The sequence below is a fragment of the Scylla paramamosain genome, unplaced genomic scaffold, assembly GCF_035594125.1.
Source record: "Scylla paramamosain isolate STU-SP2022 unplaced genomic scaffold, ASM3559412v1 Contig19, whole genome shotgun sequence".
Lineage (NCBI taxonomy): Eukaryota > Metazoa > Arthropoda > Malacostraca > Decapoda > Portunidae > Scylla > Scylla paramamosain.
In genome coordinates this window covers 360365-383674 of record NW_026973684.1, presented here as the reverse complement: position 1 = coordinate 383674, position 23310 = coordinate 360365, and the positions used below count along the sequence as shown (strand labels likewise).

Below are 23310 nucleotides of genomic sequence, written 5' to 3'. Positions count from 1 at the left end.
TCTTATGTTTTTATGTTCTTTAGTAGTAGTAGTAGTAGTAGTAGTAGTAGTAGTAGTAGTAGTAGTAGTAGTAGTAGTAGTAGTAGTAGTAGTAGTAGTAGTAGTAGTAGTAGAAGTATTTGTTGTTGTTTTTGTTGTTGCAGCAGCAACAATAGGAGCAGCAGCAGTAGGAGCAATGATATTCAAACAATAATAAAAACATTGATTCAGCCTCCCCCCCACACACACGTAGCAAGGTTTTATCTCAGCTCAGAAGATATCATCGACACATATCCAATGAAAAGGAAAAATCACCACACACACACACACACACACACACACACACACACACACACACACACACACACACCAAAGCTTTCAAAACACCCCGCTCTTCTCGCCTCTCGCCCCGACAAACAGCCTTGGGTAACAGAATTAATGCAGTGGAGAAGCAACGCGTGAGTACTGTGTTAAGTGCCCCCGTATCAAGCAGGTAGCCTTTCTAGCAAATATGAGTTCTCGAGGATATTAAGTCATCAGTCTCAGTAATCAACGCATTCCACTAGTTTTCGTTCAGTCTAGTTTATCAAGACGAGAACAGTGAAGAAACTATTTCTTTACTTCACAACTAGTCACAATTACACATAGCAGGCATAATTACTTCGTATTGATAATCGAATTCATTAACATTGTAAATCCATGAAAATAACTCTTAGTCTATCCCTTGAAGCCTGTTAAGTTTTCACGTCCTTAACTCTAATGAACTCGTCAAAACCCGGCAGAGGGATTTAGGAAAATACAGTTTATGGACCTGGGCGCGGCCTTTCTACGTCCTCCTCCTTAAAGCCGTCAGGAGGGTGTGGCTGCGCGTATGGACACAAGAAACGAATGGCCAGCAAAATATAGGAGGTGAGAGGGACCGCCACTATGTTTCCCGCAGCTGCTGGAAGTCTGCTTTGGTCTGACGGTGCGGAGGTTCCATAAAAGCCGAGGAAAGAAGCAAAAGTGACCTAACTAAAAAGTGAGTGGGACCAAGGTTGCCCGCGCGCGCACACACACACACACACACACACACACACACACACACACACACACACACACACAACAAAACAGAACAAAAGCAATTTTCTCTCAATGAAATAATACATGAGAAAACACACACACACACACACACACACACACACACACACACACACACACACACACACACACACACACACACACACACAAAAAAAAAAAAAAAAAGTTACTGGTCACCTATCTTTTTGACAAAGACTGCTTAGCCATTGGTTCAAAAAATTCCTAAGTCTCCTTTCTCCTTTTTTCAGCACGCAAATACTGTTAAAAGTCAATAATATGGAGGCATTTACTGTAATCTCTCTCTCTCTCTCTCTCTCTCTCTTGGTAATTATTTTGACCAAAGTAAAAGAAAGAAAGGAAGAGAAAGAGAAAAAAGAAAGGTTGACACATTTACTAAGAGGCTGCGTCGCTCCCGCCGACTGGTGGATGTTACGCACTAGTCAACCTACACACCTCACTGGTAAACATAGTCGCTTTGTCTCTTTGTGCTTGTGTCACTGTATTTGTGGAGATGAATGGGTGTGTGTGTGTGTGTGTGTGTGTGTGTGTGTGTGTGTGTGTGTGTGTGTGTGTGTGTGTGTGTGTGTGTGTGTGAAAATCCTTAACTACAAATAACAGGAAAGTCTCAATAGGACTTTCACATTGAGAACATAAATCGCTACTTGTAACTGCTTTGAATTTCCTTTCCTTGCTCTTTACATCTTCTTCTTCTTCTTCTTCTTCTTCTTCACGTTGTTCTTCTTCATGCTGTTGTTGTTCTTGCTCTTTCTCCTGCTCCTCCTCCTCCTCTTTTTCGATTTTGCTTTTGGTCAGAATCGTGTTGTATAATTTTTTCACTTGATTAATTCAAATGCTCAACTTTTTTCTTTTTTTTTTCCTTTGTGTAGAGCGTTTTTTGTTTCCCTCTTTCCCTCACTCCCTCGTTTCCTTCCTTTATTTTTTTCCCCCCAGGCGGTGTGTGTACGCACTCGTTCAGTTAAAGGTGAATGCAACGCTGAGGGAATGAGTGTGTTCCGGGAAGTGGGTTACAATGTGATGCACGCAGCAACATTCTCCGCCACACCATGCTCGGTACTGCAGGGAAGAGGAAGCGGCGTCACCATCATTACCATTGCCATCATTACCACTCCCACGATTACTACTGTACCATGCACCGCCGCCACCACCTCTGACTACGATCATCACCATTTGCAGTTTAACTATTCTTGCTGCTACCACTGGGAAGGAAAAGAGACACGGAGAGAGGGAAAACACACTTGAAAAGGCAGACTACAAGTGCACAGCAGGGAAGGATTGGATGTAATGTAACCAAACCTCATTTCCATAACACTCTTTCTAAAAACCCTAGGAGTTTTTACAAGTACTAATTATAAAAGCTACAGAGATGGTTATATAGGTTTACATGGGCGTTTTATTCCTATTGACAATGTAAAATTCTTATTAAACTACCATTAGGAGCTTAAAAGCATCCTTGAAAACCCCATGAGCTTCCAGTAGAGCCTGTTAAGAGTGGTCGGGATAAAATGCCTAACGTTTAAGGCATATTTTCTCATTTCACTTTGCTTTCCCTCCTTCAATATACTCAATCAGCCACCAAAACCGTGCCATGAACACCCGGTCTCTCTAACCTCCCCAACTGTTAAGCACTGTTATGTTGATGAGTCAGCCTCCTAAACACAGGAACCAAACCTAACGCCAGTATAGCCTGAAGCGTTCGCCATGCATCAGGTAGGCAATTCTCTGAAAATGTAACGCCTCCTCCATAGCTATGTTACGATTATTGAATTCACGGGCACGGTTTTACGGTAACGCCACGGAATGGGAGCAATCAGATGTAATCCAAATAAAAACACACTTTAGAGGTCAAGAGAGGAGATTCACTTCATACCAGTCGTCGCTACCTTCCTCCTTTCTACATAAACATTTGTCTATTCCATTTACAGAGGAGAAAGACTGAAGAATCCAAATTAAATCGATGTTACATGTCAAGGGAGGAGATTCACTTCATACCAGTCGTCGCTAGCTCTCTCTTGTCTTTCTACATATCCCACACAGTCTCTTCCGCAACCTCCTTCACCTCTAAACTTCTTCCCTAATACATCCATCGACCAGCACACCTCCACCTCCACCTCTTCCACCTCCACCTGCCAAGTCACACTACCGAATGACCTCACAGGTAGTCCGACCTTTCGCCCTTCCTCTCCTCGTCCCTTCACTATTTGTTGCCAAAAAGAGATTTCAGTTTTCCGATTGACGTCAAAAAAATAATAAAATAAATAAGTACATCCATGAAATTCTGAAAAATTAAATGCTCGTCAAAATAAATAAGTAAATATATAAATGAATAAGTAAATAAATAAATAAATAAATAAATAATAAATAAATAAATATATCAAGGAAAATGAATTACTGGTGAAATGAAATATCGCAAAATATAAATATGTTAGAGAGAGAGAGAGAGAGAGAGAGAGAGAGAGAGAGAGAGAGAGAGAGAGAGAGAGAGAGAGAGAGAGAGAGAGAGAGAGAGAGAGAGAGAAAGGAAAGAAAAAAATTAAAAAAAGACGAAAAATGACAGGAGAAAAGAATAAAAGAGAAGGAAAGGAGGGGGAGGATAAAGCAGGGGAGAAAACACTAGGGAGGAAAAAAAATGAGACGAAAAAGAAGACGAGGAAAGAAGAAGAAAAAGAAAGAGTAGGGAGAATGAAAAGAAGTAGAGAGAAGAGAAGAAAAATAGGAAAGGAGAGAGAGAAAAGAGGGAGCGCATGAAAGTATAAAGAAAGAAAGAAAGAAAAAGAGAGAGAGAGAGAGAGAGAGAGAGAGAGAGAGAGAGAGAGAGAGAGAGAGAGAGAGAGAGAGAGAGAGAGAGGAAAGGAGAGGTGAGTAAAGGAAGCTCAGTCAATATTCACAACAGCACCGGTGAAAACTAAATATGAGAGTAGACAAACAAATACTACAATCGGAATATGTATCCTATGTGTGTGTCTTTCCTCGTACATGCACCTACACGTTCCTAAGTCCCTCATGGATTTTTAAAGCGCCCACGAAGGTTTCTCAAAGGCAAGGGAGTTATTTACGCGCCATGACACACCTCTTCTAAGATTTGTGAGGCAAAGAACCAATGAAACTGTGATTAACTGGGCGACTCTTCACAATTTTATCAATAGAAAGGAAGGAAACTAGAATAAAAAATGTGAATGGTTTGGAAAGTGTAGGATTATGAAGCTTTGTTCATTATAAGCCTCTAAATTTCATAATATTATAGGATTAGAGATATTAGTATATAGGATTAAGACACTGAATAAAATACATGAATCGTTGCTCGCCATGGAAATGAAGGAGTGAAGTGGACAGGATATACAGAAATTGAAATTAAGCATATTAGCAAATGACTGAAACTTAAAGGTTCCGAAACAGATATGAACCAACAGGCTTCTCGAGGCTCTGTGTGGCGTAAGAGATGATCCTGCACTGGGATAAAGAGTAAATCCTAATGGACCAAGCTTGGGACTGGCTTATATATAGCCATCAAATGTTACTGTCACTAGACCCCATGCCTGGCCACCTCAAACACCACCATCTGCTGTGATCGAGTGTGTCCCCAAGACGTTTCTATTCTTGACCTGTGTTTGTTTGTGTTTTGGTATTTTAACGTGCAGCGCTGTGACATGTTAGGCACTATTGTGAAACATCGATTACTTTCAAAAGGTTCTAGTTGAAGTCACACGGGTGTTTAAGATTTTTTTTTTTTATGGTTTTAGTGATAAATTAACAAGATTTCTATGTTATTAATAGGAGAAATACTCTCGATAACACGACTAATGATCTCTGTTGCCTTTGAAAATATGCGCAATGGAAGCATTGTTTGTGAATGTGGCCAGTTGTTGCGGCGCCAGTCAGTCAATCAATCAGTTCTTTAAATATGTGGTCGTTGAATATCACAGTTTTATGATGATGTACAAGATTACTTCTGCGTGGTTCTCCAAAACTGTACGTCACATGAGACTGTTGCAATGTTGACCCTCCTGAATGCCTGGGGTGACTGACCTTTCTACACCTGGCGTTCATGATGTAAAGGCCACGCGCAGTTTTGTTGTTTGTCCTTATTTACAGTCATCGCCCTGTGCTGGCCAATGGGCCGTGACTTATTGGCCATTCATGCCGCTGATAATGATGCTCGCGTCATTTCATTCCTGGTTCAAAACTTATTTCAATTGATATGTTGTTTTCCACTGAAATACTGAATTTCCATAACATATTGTTTACTATATTCTTTGTGAAACATTTATGACTATATGAATAATACACACTGTTTCTTATTATCAAAAAAATATTTTTCTCTGAGAGAATCTTGTGATGAAGTTATGCCCTCTTATTTGCAACAAAATTGAGACTTACATAAATTGTGTTGGATCAAACAGCGCCAATGTATACACGGTACCCAGCAGTCACGCAGCCTCAGGTCCTAAACACTTACAACTTTTAGACTATAAGACGATAACAGTGTGATGCATGCCATACACTGTACTGCTGATGCAACAACGAACATTTGGTAAAGTCTGCTCACCCCTCACGTGACTCCCAGCCACGACGTGACACACAGGCAGCGACACAAGGCTCCCTGAAAAAAGAGACGTAAATAAGAAATTACGAGAACACGTTTCTGAAAATAATGAAAATTTGATTATAAAGCTGACAAGAACATGATGGTGAGGTGACGGTAAGCACATTCTTGGATAGTGGGCAAGCAGGTAAGCAGAGAGAGAGAGAGAGAGAGAGAGAGAGAGAGAGAGAGAGAGAGAGAGAGAGAGAGAGAGAGAGAGAGAGAGAGTGTGTGTGTGTGGGAAGGGGAGGGAGAAGGAAAGAAAGAGAGAGGATGCAAGAAAAATTCCATTACTTCAATTGTTGCCTCCAGTGTTTCCAGCAAAGTGGGTGTACTCCCTCGGAACGTGCGTGGGATTGAGGTCTTTGTGGAAAAAACAGCTGAGAAGAAATAACAATCAAATTCGATCCAGCGTAAAGTGAATGTGAAGGTTCCTTTTCCAGTATTTTTAGGCTGTCATCAGTGCCACCACAGATCCCAGTGCCACAGAAAGAGATGTATACAGGTGCACAGATATATTGATTCTCTCTCTCTCTCTCTCTCTCTCTCTCTCTCTCTCTCTCTCTCTCTCTCTCTCTCTCTCTCTCTCTCTCTCTCTCTCTCTCTCTCTCTAATATAACCCGTAAGCACCGTTTGGCTAAAGACAATTTAACAAAGAGATGCAGATACATATATACATAAACATGATATATACAGATATATACAGATGCATGAAAACATTAATTTGTTCTTTCCCTCTCTGTCTTTCTAATATAAGCCATGAGCACAGTTTGGCTAAAGATAACCAAGAAAAAAAAAGAATTAGGCGCTGCAGATACAAAACCACGTGCTTCATGAAGGGAGGAACTGATAAAAACCCACAAGGATATCACCAACTCAATGAAAATTCTTGCAATGTCTCCCGGGCGGACCAATGAAAGAGCGGGGCGTTTGAACATCAAGATTTCACAAAGGGCAAGTCGGGAAGGAGTAGCTGCGAGAGTGGAGACACCCCTGGAGGTTCCTTTCTTGTGACAGACGCTGGCAAAGTTATTGTTTACGTTTACGAGTGACGCGGTGGACGGAAGGAAGGGATGCGTCTGTTCGCGCCTGACTTATCCTGCTGTTTACTGAGTGTCTTTGTCTCAGTGCTTTATTGCAGGATAAAGGGAAGAGCTTGCTTATCATATCTACTATAATATTTTACTCCTCACTTTTTGTACAAGACTCCACGAAACTCATCGCTAGACAGCGTAGTGATGTGGAGAGTGGCGTGACCTACACCGCGTCTTCGTCTCCAGGGCGTGACAGTAAGCCCGTGATGGAGGCAAGAGTGGCGGGCGTGTGATGGGCGTTCGTAGCGGTGTTTTGTCATTTGTTAAACTCGTCCTCGGCAGCGGTCACCTTTAATTCACAGCAGAGGAGTAGCGAACGGGACGAATTGTGCACTGCAACATTTGAACGATATGCGAGAAAGTTTGTGTGGGAAACGTTGGATCCCAGAGCAGCTCACGGTGAAGTCTTAACCTTAGGGGAAGTCCATAAGGAAGTCTGTTTGCTGCGATCCAAGTGAAGCATTTGTCTGGAACACATGATAAGGATCCTTAGGGTGAAGTCGAGGGTGTTTTGACGTCAGATGAAGTCGACAAGAAAGTTTGTTTGCTGTGATCCAAGTGAAATAAGGATCTCATATTCTGATCCTTACACATTCCTCACAGTATGTAAAAGTAACACAAGATCTTTTTCAGACTCCTTTTTTTGCTAGAACAATACAAAAAAGGTAGTAATATCTAATACTAGTCTTCCCTCTGTAAGAATTCGTCTGGAAAACACGATACGGATTCCAAGGCCGCTTAGAGTGAAGTCAAGGTAGTTTTGGCATTAAGAAAGTCGCCCAGCCATCTAGGGACCTGCTGTGTACGCGCACGTGTATAAACTACGAGGATGAAACCATATCCCTAACTCAGCAGTGGAATACCTGCTGCACCTGTCCAGGAATCTGAGGATTACGTATCCAGGTCAAGACAGGCAGCGTACAGCGTCCCTACACCTATCCGTCTTCCACCACGCTGATCCTGTACATGGTGTATGTAATATTCTGCATCACGAGACCTCGCTCCACTCTCTCACATGAGTAATGACACAAAGACACGGAAGATGCGGGTGACTGCTTTCCTTGAGTAGACAAACACATGGTCGGATACTACATCACTGTTGTTTTAATTCTTAACCTTAACTCCTTCATTTATATCCACGGAGGGACAGTTACACGTGCATTTACTAACTTCTCATGTCTTAAAATCGCGTGTCTCGAAAGAATGCTTATTTCCAAATGTCAAGAAGGTAAATGTTGACAGTTATGATTTTTTTTATATAACCTGGATGACTAAGGCAACTCAAGCACGTTAGAATGAGGTCAATGAGGTTTGTTGCAACTTAGAGAGAGAGAGAGAGAGAAAGAGAGAGAGAGAGAGAGAGAGTGTGTGTGTGTGTGTGCGTTATTCCCACGCTTCCCTGCAAATTGATACTAGCGAACACAACAGACCTATCAATTATTATTCATTAGCGTGTGTCCTTCGACTGATGTCCCTTCCTCAGAAAACACCACACAAATTACTGCAGACACCTCACACAGCTCGCAGGGATGGGGGGACCTTCCAATCGACCTCAGCTGCTAATACAATACATCTTCTTTATTCCTATGGCTTGTTTACATCGCATATTTGGACAGCTGGGACGTGTAATGTGCAGATAACAGACTTGCAGGAAAGACTTTTACTAATGGCTCTTGAAAATGTGTGTTTAAGTTTCAGTCCATCCACGTACTTTTAAGATGCCACCTCGTGTGTGTTTCTTTGGGGGTATGCTGAGAGAGACACATTAAAACACACACACACACTTGCACCAAAGCCTTTTACTAATGTCTCTTGAGTGTGTGTGAGAATTTTTTTTCATCTACGCCTGCTAATTGAAGATGCCACCTCGTATATGCTTCCTCTTCTGTGTGGTGGGGGATACACACACACACACACACACACACACACACACACACACACACACACACACACACACACACACACACACACACACACACAAAGTACACTAAAAACGTATTTCATTAACTACATCGCATCTTACATAGTGGCGGAAGGGAATTTATAATGGCCACGTACAAATTCCTTTTAAATAAACTCGCGGAATGTGCTATGAAGGACGGAGAGAGACGGGGAGAGGCAGCAGGAGGAAAGCATCTCATCTCCTCCCTTCCCTTCTCCGCGCCTAGCCAAGGGTGCTCACCGCCTCCACTGAGAGAGAAGACGTCAAGAGCAGAATCTCTCTCTCTCTCTCTCTCTCTCTCTCTCTCTCTCTCTCTCTCTCTCTCTCTCTCTCTCTCTCTCTCTCTCTCTACCAACTCAAACAGCCTCGCCTGCCGCTTCAAAACTTGCCAGCCACGAGCTACCACAGCGGTGAACAAATACAAGAACAAGCGACTGAATAATTAAACACTTGAGGCTGTAACCTACAGACACACAGCCACTCTCGTCCTCTCGATCATGAGCCTCGTGAAGACCTTCGTGCTGACAATTCCCCGGCTGATTTTGGGACTTGCCTACGATGTGTCTCCTTTACGGATACACACACACACACACACACACACACACACACACACACACACACGGGTCCTGTTCCACCGCCCATATGTTTTTGTTGTAAAGTTTCTCGTTATTTTTACGGGATCTTTCTTCTTTCATATCAGGAGAGAGTATATAGCATTTGCTAAGTGCCTGAATGAAGTTTGTGGTTCATTTTTCGTTTTCTTTTTTTCTTTTCTTTTCTTTTTTTTTTTCTTCTTCTTCTTCTTCTTGTGTTGTTTTATGGGTGAAGGATGCCAGCTAAGGACACAAAAATGGGAAGAAAACTCGCTAATTGGCAGCTCAGAGAAATGGAAAAAAATAAATGAATAAATAACTAAAAGAAAATATAATTAAAATGATCAATTTAGATACGGAAGCGCTTGTACAAAGACTTCCATACACGCAAGAATACAGTATATAATTCTGTGCCCGTGTAACCCCCACAAATTACCTTTAAAAAATAAAAAATAAAAAAAAATAGAACATGCTTTTCATTATACCTCGCTGATACTCGGCATAAAATCAGTCAAAAAAAAAAAAACAATCTTAAAAAAATAAATAAATAAACCACATTTTCATCATATCTCATTCACAATCAGCACGGCATCGAAAAACAGGAAGGAAAATAAAGGAAGGTTCACGGAAAATGAGACGGGAGGCAGCAGGTGACGGCCACTGGCGCAGGTGTCTCCAATACACGTCAGGACACGATTGGTCAAAGAGAGGCGAAAATAATGACTCATAACCGTCAATCTATCGCACGCTAACGCTGACTTTGCATATTTTAGACTCTCTCAGTAACAAAGCAATTATTTTGTATATACTTGTCAGAAAAGCTTTTATAACTACCTGGGATGGCACGAGAGAGAAAGTTTAGTGCCGTAAGGGCGTCAAAACACCAAAGGTAAACTAACAAACGAAATTAAGGTCGATTTATACTCAGGTTTACAGGAAGGTATTAATTAAGTGGCCCTTTCCAGAATCTACTTCAATAAAAAAAAAATTAAGTTATTTTTATATATACTTGACATAAAAAGCGCAGATCTGGACTGGTACGAAATAAGCTTGGTACTGTAAGAAAGTCAAAACACCTAAACACAACTAACAAACCAAAATGAGACCAATTGTTACTCAGTTTTGTGTAGAAATATCAGTTAAGTAGCCTTTCCCTGTTCTTTTTCCAGCTATCTTTGTGTTTTTATTCTCTTGGCCAGCCTCCACTCGACATAAGAAGAGAAATGGAGAAAACAAAAAGTGTGACAGCAGAGGGCCGAGCAATGCTGCCTCAGCGGTCCTCACACTCCACTCGACCACCAAACGCCGTCGCCACTGAGGTCATAAGGAAGGCGGAACTTCAGACGAGGAGATCAATAAACTTCTGCTGGAACCATCAGCCCCTTCACCCGCCGCGCTGCTTTACGAGGCACGAGATCCTTATGCACAAAGCCCAGAATTATAAGTTCCATTTTTCAGAGTCTATCGTGCTACGTGGCTCGGACCCGATCGAGTGGAATTTAACAAAAGAAAAAACTCCTTTACCTAACCTGTATGGGGTGAGCGACCAGGCGTGCCATCGTGTAGAGGCATTGTGCAAGCCACGGGAGGCTGGATAGGTTGTATATTAGAGCTGTATTTAGAAACGTTTTGCTCTCTCTCTCTCTCTCTCTCTCTCTCTCTCTCTCTCTCTCTCTCTCTCTCTCTCTACGATTAACTTTTTGATTCATGCTTTTGACTGCGGGAGCAAATGAATTCGATAACGTTAAAGCTCCTCACAACAGTAATCCCCACATAGACAGTGTGCCAAGTAAAGTCCAGCGCAAATAATGTTAAACATACACACTGCAGCCAAGAAACACAATAGTTTGACTCAAAGCGCACACGACGTTCCCTTACTGGCTAAAACGAGTCTTGAATTTACGATGGGGTTGACAGACGGACGACCCCCGCAAATACTCCGAAGCTGGCCACAGAACGCAACTGTCGTGACGCCGCACCATCGCCGCCGCTCGCTGGGACTTCAATGTATGCAATGTAGTTATATCCATCAGAGCGTTTCGGCTTTCACGGCAGACAAAGCCAATCTAATTCCTGGTTTCTCCGTGTATTACTGTCAGTTGGGTCCTCTCCTGCTGTGTCTCCTCGCCTTCTTTCCAAGTAAAGTATTCATGAGTCAAGTTGTCTGCTCTCATGGAATATGCACCAGTATTGTACATGTTTGTATTTCTGGTTAAACATTCACTTCCTTTCAACTAGGCGCCTGCGTACACACACACACACACACACACACACACACACACACACACACACACACACACACACACACACACTTGCAACTCTAACTTGACATTTTTTTTAGATCCGGCATGTGGGAGGGTATTTCTGTTGATGAGTATGTCACAAACTTCAGATTCTTAACATTTAACGATCCTTTTTCATGTACCCGTCATGCCAAGTCTCCATAAATCAAGGCAGGAGTCTTCGCTTCTGGCACAAGACGACAACACAGCGCCGGTGTTCGTCACTCTCACTTAATCATCGCACAACACTGGACATGCGTGATCGTATATACTTCCAGATGATGTGTGGCGCCGTTACTCAAGCGACGCGTTACTCTGCCCCGCCACCCACTCGACTGTTGAATGTTATGGATCTCAATTGAGTGTTTTTGTCATTTCACGAATACACAGTGGCTTGATGTTTTATTTCTTTGGTTTTGTTTAATACTAATAATTATACTAATAATTATAATGTGAAAAAAAAAAATCCTCAGGCAGCATTCTCCGACATCAAGGCTTTGTTGTGAATGATCTCTGCAGACAAAAAATGAAGAATTGCTAGGGAGTCTATACAGTGCCAGTTATAACAGCGTAACCTTCACAAACCAAACTGAATATGTATTCTCTTCTCTTTTTTTTTTTTTTTTTTCATCCTTCTGGAACAGTTGGAAAGAAAAAACTGTCCCCTTTTCTTAATTTTCCTTTTAAAAACCGAGAACTCGAGACAAATTTTTGACTGGGAGAGAGAGAGAGAGAGAGAGAGAGAGAGAGAGAGAGAGAGAGAGAGAGAGAGAGAGAGAGAGAGAGAGTGTCAAATCATAACGTACCTTCACTAACATAGCACGGGAAGGAGTGAAATGAAGGACTGTCCCTCACCAACCGACTTGAGAGCGAACCCGAAGAACTAGCGGCAAGTGTTGACAATGGAACAGAGATAATGGACTCAATACTGCGGAAGGCAACGTGAAGCTGTTCGTGGAAGTATGCTAGAGATACGGTACAATACTCTATTTCACACTATTTATTCTTCAAATGGATGAAAGTCACCTCCTTCTTGGAAATTAAGTTGACAGACCATTCTGCTACTGCTGCTGTTGCTGCTATTATTGCTACTACTACTACTACTACTACTACTACTACTACTACTACTACTACTATTACTACTACGGCAGCCACCTCACGACCCCCTCCCTTTCTTCCTTCTTCAGGTTCCTTCCTGCTTTGCTTCCCTTCATACTGCTGTTGTTGCTGCTACTACTGCTACTACTACTACTACTACTACTACTACTACTATTACTACTACGGCAGCCACCTCACGACCCCCCTCCCTTTCTTCCTTCTTCAGGTTCCTTCCTTCTTTGCTTCCCTTCATACTGCTGTTGTTGCTGCTACTACTGCTACTACTACTACTACTATAGTATTTCAAACTCACGATGACCCACCAGGTGTTGTCCGCTTTATTGCCACATATTGAACCAAACATTCACTATAAACTGGTAACTGTCCACTAACCAGGGTATATTAGCATGAAATGTTCTAAATACCTTTTGATTTTTGCATTAGATAGTAAGTGATATGAATAATTGTTATATATATAAAGAAAAGAAGATACTTCATGAAAAAATGTGGCATATCAGGTCAGTTGACGTTGCCACCTGCTCCCGACCCAGAATCTAACGGGAGGATTAGGCCTCCTGGGGACACCTCGTTAAAAAAGACGCGCCTATGGACTTTTACCTCAGTGGTGGTGTGGAAAGAAAGTCTCTTCTCAATCAATCATTTTTAAATAATGCGTTGCAGTCCAGCTGCGAAAACACACATATCAATACAAAATATTTGTTATACTTTTGTATTCCATCATATATATCACTTAAACATATCAGGAAAAATAAATATCAGAGTTTCATTCTCTCTTATAAGCACGTGTGGGTGTCTTGATTCTTATAACAAAGTCATACATGCAAATAAAGAGAACGGTTGTCTCCGTTTTCTGAGGGGGTGGGTTAGATTTGGCACCGCCGCTCCTTGAAGCGACCAACACCTGGTGGGTCATCGTGAGTTTGAAATACTATAGTACTACTACTACTACTACTACTACTGTAGCCATCACTTAACCCTTCTCTTTCTTCCTTCCTTCAATTCCTCAACTCTCTCCCTCTTTTCTTCCTTCCTTCCTTCCTTCCTTCCTTCCTTCTCTTGCTTCCCTCCCTATTTTCTTTTTTTTTTCCTTTCTTCCCTCCTTCCTTTTCCAACATATTCCACCCTCACTTTGTATGTCCTATTCCATTTCCTCTCTCTCTCTCTCTCTCTCTCTCTCTCTCTCTCTCTCTCTCTCTCTCTCTCTCTCTCTCTCTCTCTCTCTCTCCGTATCTCCAATCTCCAGTCCTCTTTCACGTCCTCTTAACTTTTCTTCTTCTATTTTCTATATGCGTGAGTTTTTCCCTCCTTTCATCTCCTTTTTTTTTCTTTTCTACAGCCTCCAGTGAACTCTCTCTCTCTCTCTCTCTCTCTCTCTCTCTCTCTCTCTCTCTCTCTCTCTCTCTCTCTCTCTCTCTCTCTCTCTGAACATATGTTAAGGACCAACACTACAAGAAGGAAAGTTGAAGGAAAGTGAGAAAGAACGAACGAAAAAAGAAAAGAAAGTCAATGAGAAAGGTAAGAGAAGAAAAAGAAAAAGCAGAGGAGGAGAAGGAGGAGAAGGAGGAGGAGGAGGAGGAGGAGAAGGAACAGAAAAAGTGGTGTTCAGTTCCATCAGGGATACTAATATATTTCCTCACTGTAATTTTCTCATTACGATTCTTTTTCCTTTTCTTCTCGATATTTCTGACTTCACTTTCCCAGACAGCAATCATCATAAGAACATAAGAGCATAAGAAAGTAAAGGAAGCTGCAAGAAGTAATCAGACCTACACGTGGCAGTCACTGTGCAAAACGTATCTATTTCCACCCATCATCCCCATGCATGAATCTGCCCTATCTTCTGTCAAAGCTCCTTAATGACTCAGCACAAACAACCTGATTAAAGAGACCCTCCCATTCGTCTACCACTCCTTTCGAGAACTGATTCCTTCCTATGTATTTTTTTTTTTCTTTTTAATCTAACTTTTCTAGCCTGTTCTCTCCTGATTACTGATCCTGAAAATTTTACTTAAGTCACCCTCGTTTTACCACTTGAACAGCAATCATAATAGTAGTAATAATATGATAGTTTTCCAAAGGTCATGTACTTACATACACACACGTTAACCTAGACCAGACACACACACACACACACACACACACACACACACACACACACACACACACACACACAATTACGTTTGTTTCTCACATACGAAATTAGTGATGATGAAAGTTCAGGTTGCTCGGCGTCGCCTGTCTCTGAGCAAAATTCCACTCTGGAAGACCCATCGACAAAACTTAAGACAGGCGGGAGGAAGAAATGTTTGGAGGAACACGACTATAAATTGGAGGACGAGAGCAAGAGAGGAAGAGAAAACGGCATTACGGGTAATGAAGAGTGGTCTGGGGTGGGAGGGAATGGGGAGAGAAGAGGATGGGGACGAGGAGGTTGAGGGAGCACGAAAGAGAGAGAGAGAAGAGGGATGAGGAAAAGAGGAGAAGAGAGGACAGACGGAATGCATGAAGGCAGCTGAGTACAAAAAAATACCCTCCCCCCTAAAAAAATTTTACGTGAAGTTAGCAAAGAAATTATGATAGAAATGTAAGAGGCAACAAATTCGAGAAGTGAGGATACGAAGATAGCGAGGCAAAAAAGCGAGACGAGATAATACGTAGTAATGAAAATGTGATAATGAAGACAGTAGTGTACGGTGGAGAAGCGAAAAATATAAGACATACTGAACCAAGAGGATGAGGAAGACGACGATGACGAAGAAAAAAAAAAAAGACGAGGGAGACAAGAAAGAGGACGAGAATGAGAAGAACAAAGACAAGGAAGACGAGGAGAAGAACACGAAAAGCAAGGAGGAAAAAGACGACGACAACAACAAGAAAGAAGAACACGAAGGGAAAGAGAACAAGGACAAGGACGAGAAAAACGAGAACGACAAGAAGACAACCAGAGAAACAAGAATGAGGAAAAGGAGGAAGAAGAGGAGAACACGAACTTATACACGTAAAAAAAGAAAAAAAAAGAAAAACACAACTTGACGAGACTTGCAGTGGTACAGGAGGCGTTATTTGCTGTACATACAGGAGAGAAAAAAAGTATTAATTCTTTCCACTGTTCTGTTCTTGTACCTCCACCTAGCGAGGATGAAAGAGGAGGAGGATAGTGAGAACGGAGGGGGAGGAGAGAAAGAGGAGATAAGGATGGAGAAACAGGAGGAAGAGATAGAGACAGAGGAGGATGAGGTATGGAGAAAAGGGAAGAAAAGTAGGAGAGGACAAAAAGGAAGAGGAGATTGAGGCAGAGGAGTAAAGAAAGAGGAGGAAGAGAAAGAAGAGGATGAAGAGAAAGAAGAAGAGGAGGAACGCAACGGAAGAATAATAATTAACAAGTGGTATTTATTCTATTGATAAAGGCAGAGAGAGAGAGAGAGAGAGAGAGAGAGAGAGAGAGAGAGAGAGAGAGAGAGAGAGAGAGAGAGAGAGAGAGAGAGAGAGAGTCAGCCATCAATTGTACATATATATATCCATAACTTCATTCCCCTCTAAGGATCAAAACCTTCCTTAACTTTCACTACTTATCTCCCAGCTAAGTCGCCGCGGGAACTGACTAATCTTGTGCTTTCATTTCCTTTCCTGTCCGCTCTGCCTTCCCTTTTGCTGTTCCGGCCTGTCACTAAGCCGTGTGCGTGTGTGTGTGTGTGTGTGTGTGTGTGTGTGTGTGTGTGTGTGTGTGTGTGTGTGTGTGTGTTCATAATGGCAATGCAATCTTTTATCTCCTCTTGGTCTTCCCCTGAGTTTGTGAGATCTTACGTCACTCTCAAAGGCAGGTTTTCTTTTTATTTATTTTTTATTTATTTTTTTCTTTTTTTGCAATCTTGTTTGTTGCGTGAGGCGTTCCTGTGTTTGTGTCTTGTTGATTATCTTTTTTTTTTCTTTCGATTTTTTTTTCAATTTCTGCAAGTGGAATGGGGTGTTTTCTTTTCTTGTTCTTCGTCTTCTTTTACTTTTTTTCTTTTTTTTGCTTCTCCTTTTTTTCTTTTCTTTTTCTTCTTCTCCTTTCTCTTCTTCTTTTTATTCTTATTCTTATCCTCCTCCTCCTTCTCCTCCTCCTTCTTTTTTCTTCTTCTTTTTTTTCTTCTTATTCTTCTTCTTTTTCCTCTCTCACCCATTTTTCTATCCTGAGCCAGCCTCCCTGAGAAGCATCAGGTGAGATGTGCGTCTCAGCCTAGCGGTCCCTTCACGAACAAAATACCTCCACGCTTACTACGTATATTTGTAAACTTGGAAAATAAGCTGAAACAAAAAGATGAAAAAAAAAAAAACTTTCGGACAGTTTAATTTTCTTAATGTCTCTAATTTTTTTTTTATAATTCTTTAATATTTATTTTTCATATTTATGAATTAGCATGACAGTGGCATTCTTGCAGCCCGCTGGTACAAAATAAACGAGATAAACATTTTACTTTTTTTTTCAGAGTTTAACGAACACGACACCTAATTAGTACTTAATTATATTTCTGCTTTTATAATATATGCATGTATGAGAGAGAGAGAGAGAGAGAGAGAGAGAGAGAGAGAGAGAGAGAGAGAGAGAGAGAGAGAGAGAGAGTTTATATATAAGAATAAATATATAAACACCACTGAGGCGACACAGGTAAGGAGGGTGTGGTGGTGGTGGTGGTGGTGGTGGTGGTAGTGGCGAGGCAAGGCCTGGGCTCGGGAAGTGACGAGTGAGGGATGGAGGAGGCTTGACGCACGCCAGGGATTTGCAGACTTCTGTAAAAAGTTTCTCCTCCTCGCGGCGCAGATAATGCCACCACGCACCCCACACTCTCCTGACGGCGCGCCTGAAGGAAGCAGAAGGCAAAGCAGGAAGCAGAGGACGCGGAAAAGGATGCTGTTACATACGTGCGGAACATTTTGATAATAATGATACTATTACGCTGTTTATCACTAAGGCAGTTGTTACACTTGGATTTCACTACAGGGGGCTTAGGTGGAGAGGTGGAATTGAGAGAGATATAAGAACCATTACTAAAATCATCAAAACCTTCTATAATATCGAGTACATCCGCTAAACAATCACTAAAATCACTTCCACTGGAGCCATTGAAGATGTTGTTGTTAAGATTTGGCGCTTAGATTGTTTGAGGACACAGTCTTTTGCAGTCTCCTCGTTCCCTTCCTTACAACCCTCGACCTTAAACCTCCGTGACCCTTTTGTTGTTTGGTTTCCACGTTCGTAAGTAACATCAGTGTTCGATCTCAGCTAGCACGAACAAAGGTATTATACATTAATGCACTTATAAAAATTTAATTCATGTCAACGGTAAATGTTTGACCTTCATATTGACTTGTGATAAAATAAATATAACCTGTGTGTGTGTGTGTGTGTGTGTGTGTGTGTGTGTGTGTGTGTGTGTGTGTGTGTGTGTGTGAGTGTGTGTGTGTGTGTGTGTGTGTGTGTAGTAATGTATATATTTGCCAGGTTCACTTCCATCCCGCAAGGCACACACAAAAGGATATACTAACTTTACAATAGTCCCTCCATCCCACAAGTCACTATTAGAAAACGCTTAAATCTTTAGGAGTAACAAAACTATTTACATGTATATGTGTGTGTGTGTGTGTGTGTGTGTGTGTGTGTGTGTGTGTGTGTGTGTGTGTGTGTGTGTGTGTGTGTGTGTGTGTGTGTGAGGATTGGAGGGCAGGCAGCGGCGAGGACTGGTATCGATGACAGTCGTATCAATCAGTATTTACACACGTACAGCGGCATCACTCATCTCTGGAACTCTGACATGCAACACAAACCTCACCCTCTGAGTTGTGAGGTACATGTCCCTCTAACGTGTGGGTGGGTGGGTGGGAAGAGAGGGTGGTTTTGGTAGGTGGGTGGATGGAGTATGGGTGGTGATGGTGGTGGTGGCGATGATGATTATGATAAAGACAACAGCAACAACAACAACAACAACAACAACATCAACAGTAGTATGTAAACTTTGGTGATAGATAAGCATCACAACAGCACTGCCGTAAATTACATTTTTACACAGAAATAAAATAACAAATAAATGAATTAAAAAAAAAACACCAAGACATCCTTGAAAAAAAAATAAATAAATAAATACCTTGAAACCTGACGCATTGTCCTAATATTTGCACAAGTGGGTGGAATGAAACAGCGCCAAGCCAGCAGCCTCGCCAGTGAAAGAGATGCACCGCACGAGGGTCACAGGAGCACGCTACTTATCCCATAAATTGGCACTCACAGCCGCGGACGCCCTCCCTCCACTTCAAGAGTTACTGCCGCCGCCACCGTGCCAGCCAGATACAGGGCGCCCGTGGGAGGCAAGGAAGCAAAATGAAACTTATAGCAATGGTTAAGTTTACAGATATTACTTTTCATTGGTCTATAAACACCGTTGCTTCTGTAGTGAACCTGCCATGTTTGTGGTATACGGGATGTAACAATGACGATATAAGCAAAGTTCTTAGGGGCAATAATCAAAATAGGACAAAAAATAACGGGTTCTAGCTTGATAAAGTTCGATTTAAAACAGATATAGGATGGAACTGGCTTACAAATAGCGGTAGAAGAATGGGATAGACTCAGTAATCAGGTTTTCATTATAGTGTTGAGTCATTACGACAAATTTATGAATGAGGATGATAGATAGAAATGCCACGAGTAGACTTGACGGTTTCTTGCAGCTTAGCCCTATGTCCTTGTGCTGTGGTGGTGGTGGTGGTGGTGGTGGTGAGCGTCGAGGTGGTGACAAGTGGTGATGGATGTGATGTGTGATGTATGGTGATGGGCGGTGTGGATGATATTTTCCTTGTCAGTGTGTGTGTGTGTGTGCAATCCTCGCCTCGCCCTCAGTACAGTACTGAATTTGTCAAGAGGAAGTGACGGAGGAGAAGCAAGAGTCACCAGAACAAACACACACACACACACACACACACACACACACACACACACACACAACTTTTGGATAACCGTTTTGAGTGAGTGAGAGGAACTGGCACCTTCAGTTGGCATTTTTTCATAGCCTTTTTGTTGCCCTAGTTAGGAGTTCCCTTTTACACACACACACACACACACACACACACACACACACACACACACACACACACACACACACACACACGTCTCCTTCACAAACACTTCCTCCCTAGTTGATTATCTCTCCTCATCTCATCCTCTCATCCTGACTTCCTTCTCTCCACCTCCTTCCCTCCCCTCAAAAGAAGGAATTTCGTAAGGTATGCAAAATAGAAATTACAAAGATTATCAAAGACCACAGTACGTGTGGTTGAGGGAACGGCAAGAGGAGGAGGAGGAGGAGGAGTGACGGGAAGATGGGAGAGGATAGGGTGAGAGTAGGTAAGGAAATGAAGGAGAAACGAGGGAGGATGTTGACAAGTGAGTAACGAGTAGGTTAGGGAAGGAGGGAGAGGAAAAGCAGGGGATGATATGTCAGAGGAGAGATAATGGGAGCAGGGGAGGGAAAGGTTTTCACGGTCTATGAAGGCAATTCCTGTCCCCATTAACTCCTGCTTGTCTCGTAAACACTTAACACTGACCCTGTTTCATGTGCTCCCACTCCCTAGTCGACACGGTTCCCCTAAAAGACTGTTCTTATGGTTTAGCTTGTAATCACGTACAGGGATGGTAAAAGCCGCTATATTTGTTATACGTTCATCATAATTATTGCTATGACGCAGCCTCCTATTGTCTGTTTACCATTATTGCAATTGCCGAACACGTAGTGACAAATGGAGCAGTGTAAATTATCACTGTTCATAAAAATAAAAGTCTAATAAATAGTGTTGTGCAACTTGTGAAATTAAAGAAATCTATTGATTACCACCGTTTTATATTGTATGTAAGTGTGTGTGTGTGTGTGTGTGTGTGTGTGTGTGTGTGTGTGTGTGTGTGTGTGTGTGTGTGTGTGTGTGTAGATGCGAAAGTATGTGCTGTGTTAAATCCCACACACAGATCCAACAAACACTCATTCCCACAATACACAAATATACACAAATACTGCAAAACCACCTGAGCCCTCCCTCCCCACCACCAACCACCCCCCCAACCAAAAAAGATAAATAAAAACACCTTTAAAACCATAAACAAAATATAATCCTACCTAAACCCAAATCAGCCGGTCCGTCACTCCCAGCCTGGCGAGATGGACGTGCTGGTTGGCTCTCGCACCATTTGTCAATCGTGGCTTCAAATTTGTGAGTGCCAGACGCGGCTCGTTATCAGTGTAGTGGGACATGACCGTGCACAATTTAATGAAACATGACCACGTGGAGCGCGCGGGTCCCGCTAGTAAAAAGCCAGCGAAACAACCAAACGAGTCTCGATCTGCTGCCAACGACACATGACTCCAGCAAGTGTGTTTGTGTGGAGAGAGAGAGAGAGAGAGAGAGAGAGAGAGAGAGAGAGAGAGAGAGAGAGAGAGAGAGAGAGAGAATTATTATCTTATATTTTACTAGTGACGGAACCTTAGTGACTCTCAGTCTCCATCACAGTCCACAGTTTGCGAGTACCAGTGCTCCTATAAATATGCAGAATCGTGGCGGGGCGTGTGTGAACTCCCGCGGCTGACTGGCACGTCGGAACGCCTCGCCGCAACAGAAAAGGCGCCTTGTGTCTATGTAGCAAGTTTGTCGTGGCGGTGTGGACGTTAAGAAAAAAACAGTCACCTGTGTTCAGCTGAGGGGACGAGTGGTCGGCAGCGAGACAAGAAGCGGGTCGAAAACCTTTGTGAGAAAAGAGACTGCCCTTTTCCGTAATTCCCAGAGAAAGAACTGCACACTTTCGTTTACTGGCGAAAAGAATTATGAGAAAAAGAGCAGACCAGCGTATGAAACGAAGGAAGCAGAACAAATAAAAACGGATTCTAGCTTTTCTTCTCCTTCAACAAAGTGAAAAGTTAAGACAGTGTTTACTCACACAATAAAGCGAATTATATTAAAAGAAAACAGTTAAGATTACGATAGATAAAAGAAAACAAAAAGAAAAATACTTAATGCTTTTATTTAATTGACCACGCTTAATATTTACGCATTTTGTTAATCTATGACAAAGAACATGTAACAGATTTATGTCTAACCTCCACGAGAAGGGAAGTTGACACGCACATTCTTATTTGCAGCCATAAAACTATTCCCTCCAGCAACACAGAGAAGGAGGAGGTCAAAGGTCACATATTTGTCTGGTGAGAAATGTGGAAAAAATAACTAAAATCGGAGCATAACATCACCATCTCTTTTACTACGTCTGGAGAGAGAGAGAGAGAGAGAGAGAGAGAGAGAGAGAGAGAGAGAGAGAGAGAGAGAGAGAGAGAGAACCGCAATACCAGTACTAATTTCGGCTGTCATTATCATAGACCGACGCACACACACACACACACACACACACACATACACGATTCTTAACATCCTTATCACCAACAAAATTTTATCTGAATATTTGCCAGATTGCTAGGTCTCCGTCAGCACTACACATGTGAGTAGACGACTCTGCCCAGCCTAGGACTCTCTCTCTCTCGTAACAGCAAACACTACTTACTTTATCGATGAGACGAGTTGAGAAGGAAGGAAGTCAAACCACACACTAACACGTGTACCCGCAACCGCGTCGCCACGCACACTCACTCTTTCAACCCGACGTCAGACAGATGCTAGGAAAGTCTTGAGCTCAGAACCTCTGAATCCATATCTATGAATCTGACAAACACCTCTGTGACTCTCTCTCTCTCTCTCTCTCTCTCTCTCTCTCTCTCTCTCTCTCTCTCTCTCTCTCCATCAAGTAAAATTATGTCTACACCAACATGCATCTGCGTGATCAAAACGATTCTAAGATGGTGTAAAGCTTTTGATGCCTTTCGAATATAAGTACCCAGTTCGAACGCGTGACTGGCGACCAGTGAGACAAGCACAGCCTCATCCTATCCCCTGATCTGATACCCCCAGCTGTTCCTCCATTATCTGCCTACTTCATTATCACTTTTTAAGCGTCCATCTATCATCACTCACTGTTGTTTATCTAGTTATGGTGCGAGTATAGTCTTCACAAATCTATTTTTCACAACATCCTACTAAAATTCTGCTGCTAAACGCCTTCCTGACTTTGAATTTCATGAAACAGTCAGGTTAGTGGGAGTCTGGTACATTACTCAGCCACCATCGCATCAGTAAATGCAGTGACACCTTTATTCTTCATTGTAATCCTGTCAGCTTACTAAATACGCATTCCCAACGGAGTCCGCGAACGTGTAAGGGGAGTATTTGAATAGGATAGACTCTGAGACACGTTAATAGTATAAAGAAGCAAGGTAGTCTCCACACAGGACACCACGAATCCTTGCTGCTTCACTCTCTCACTCTCTCTACTTGTGCATCGTTCCAATCAATGTGGTGAAAAATAGAAGAGAACACAGATGAGCAGGAAAATTGAGTGACTGGGTGTTGGAGTGAGCGAGTGAGTGATGGTTTATTGTCTGTCTGACTGAATGAATGAATGAAAAATACTTGCTAAGGGAATGAATTAATATCCACAAACTCACGCATTGACTGAATGGCTATTTGACTGACTGACTGACTGCTGACTAAAAAT

At 42.2% G+C, this 23310-nt stretch overlaps 1 long non-coding RNA gene across 1 annotated transcript; it reads right to left on the bottom strand.

The window, feature by feature from the left end:
* Positions 1 to 1597: 1597 nt before the first annotated feature.
* On the bottom strand, positions 1598 to 22354 carry LOC135097434 (uncharacterized). The gene is made up of 3 exons (XR_010265696.1): positions 22264 to 22354; positions 5624 to 5677; positions 1598 to 2133 (listed from the first exon to the last, which is right to left on the bottom strand). It is a non-coding gene; the product is annotated as an uncharacterized LOC135097434 (long non-coding RNA).
* Between the last annotated feature and the right edge of the window lie 956 nt (positions 22355 to 23310).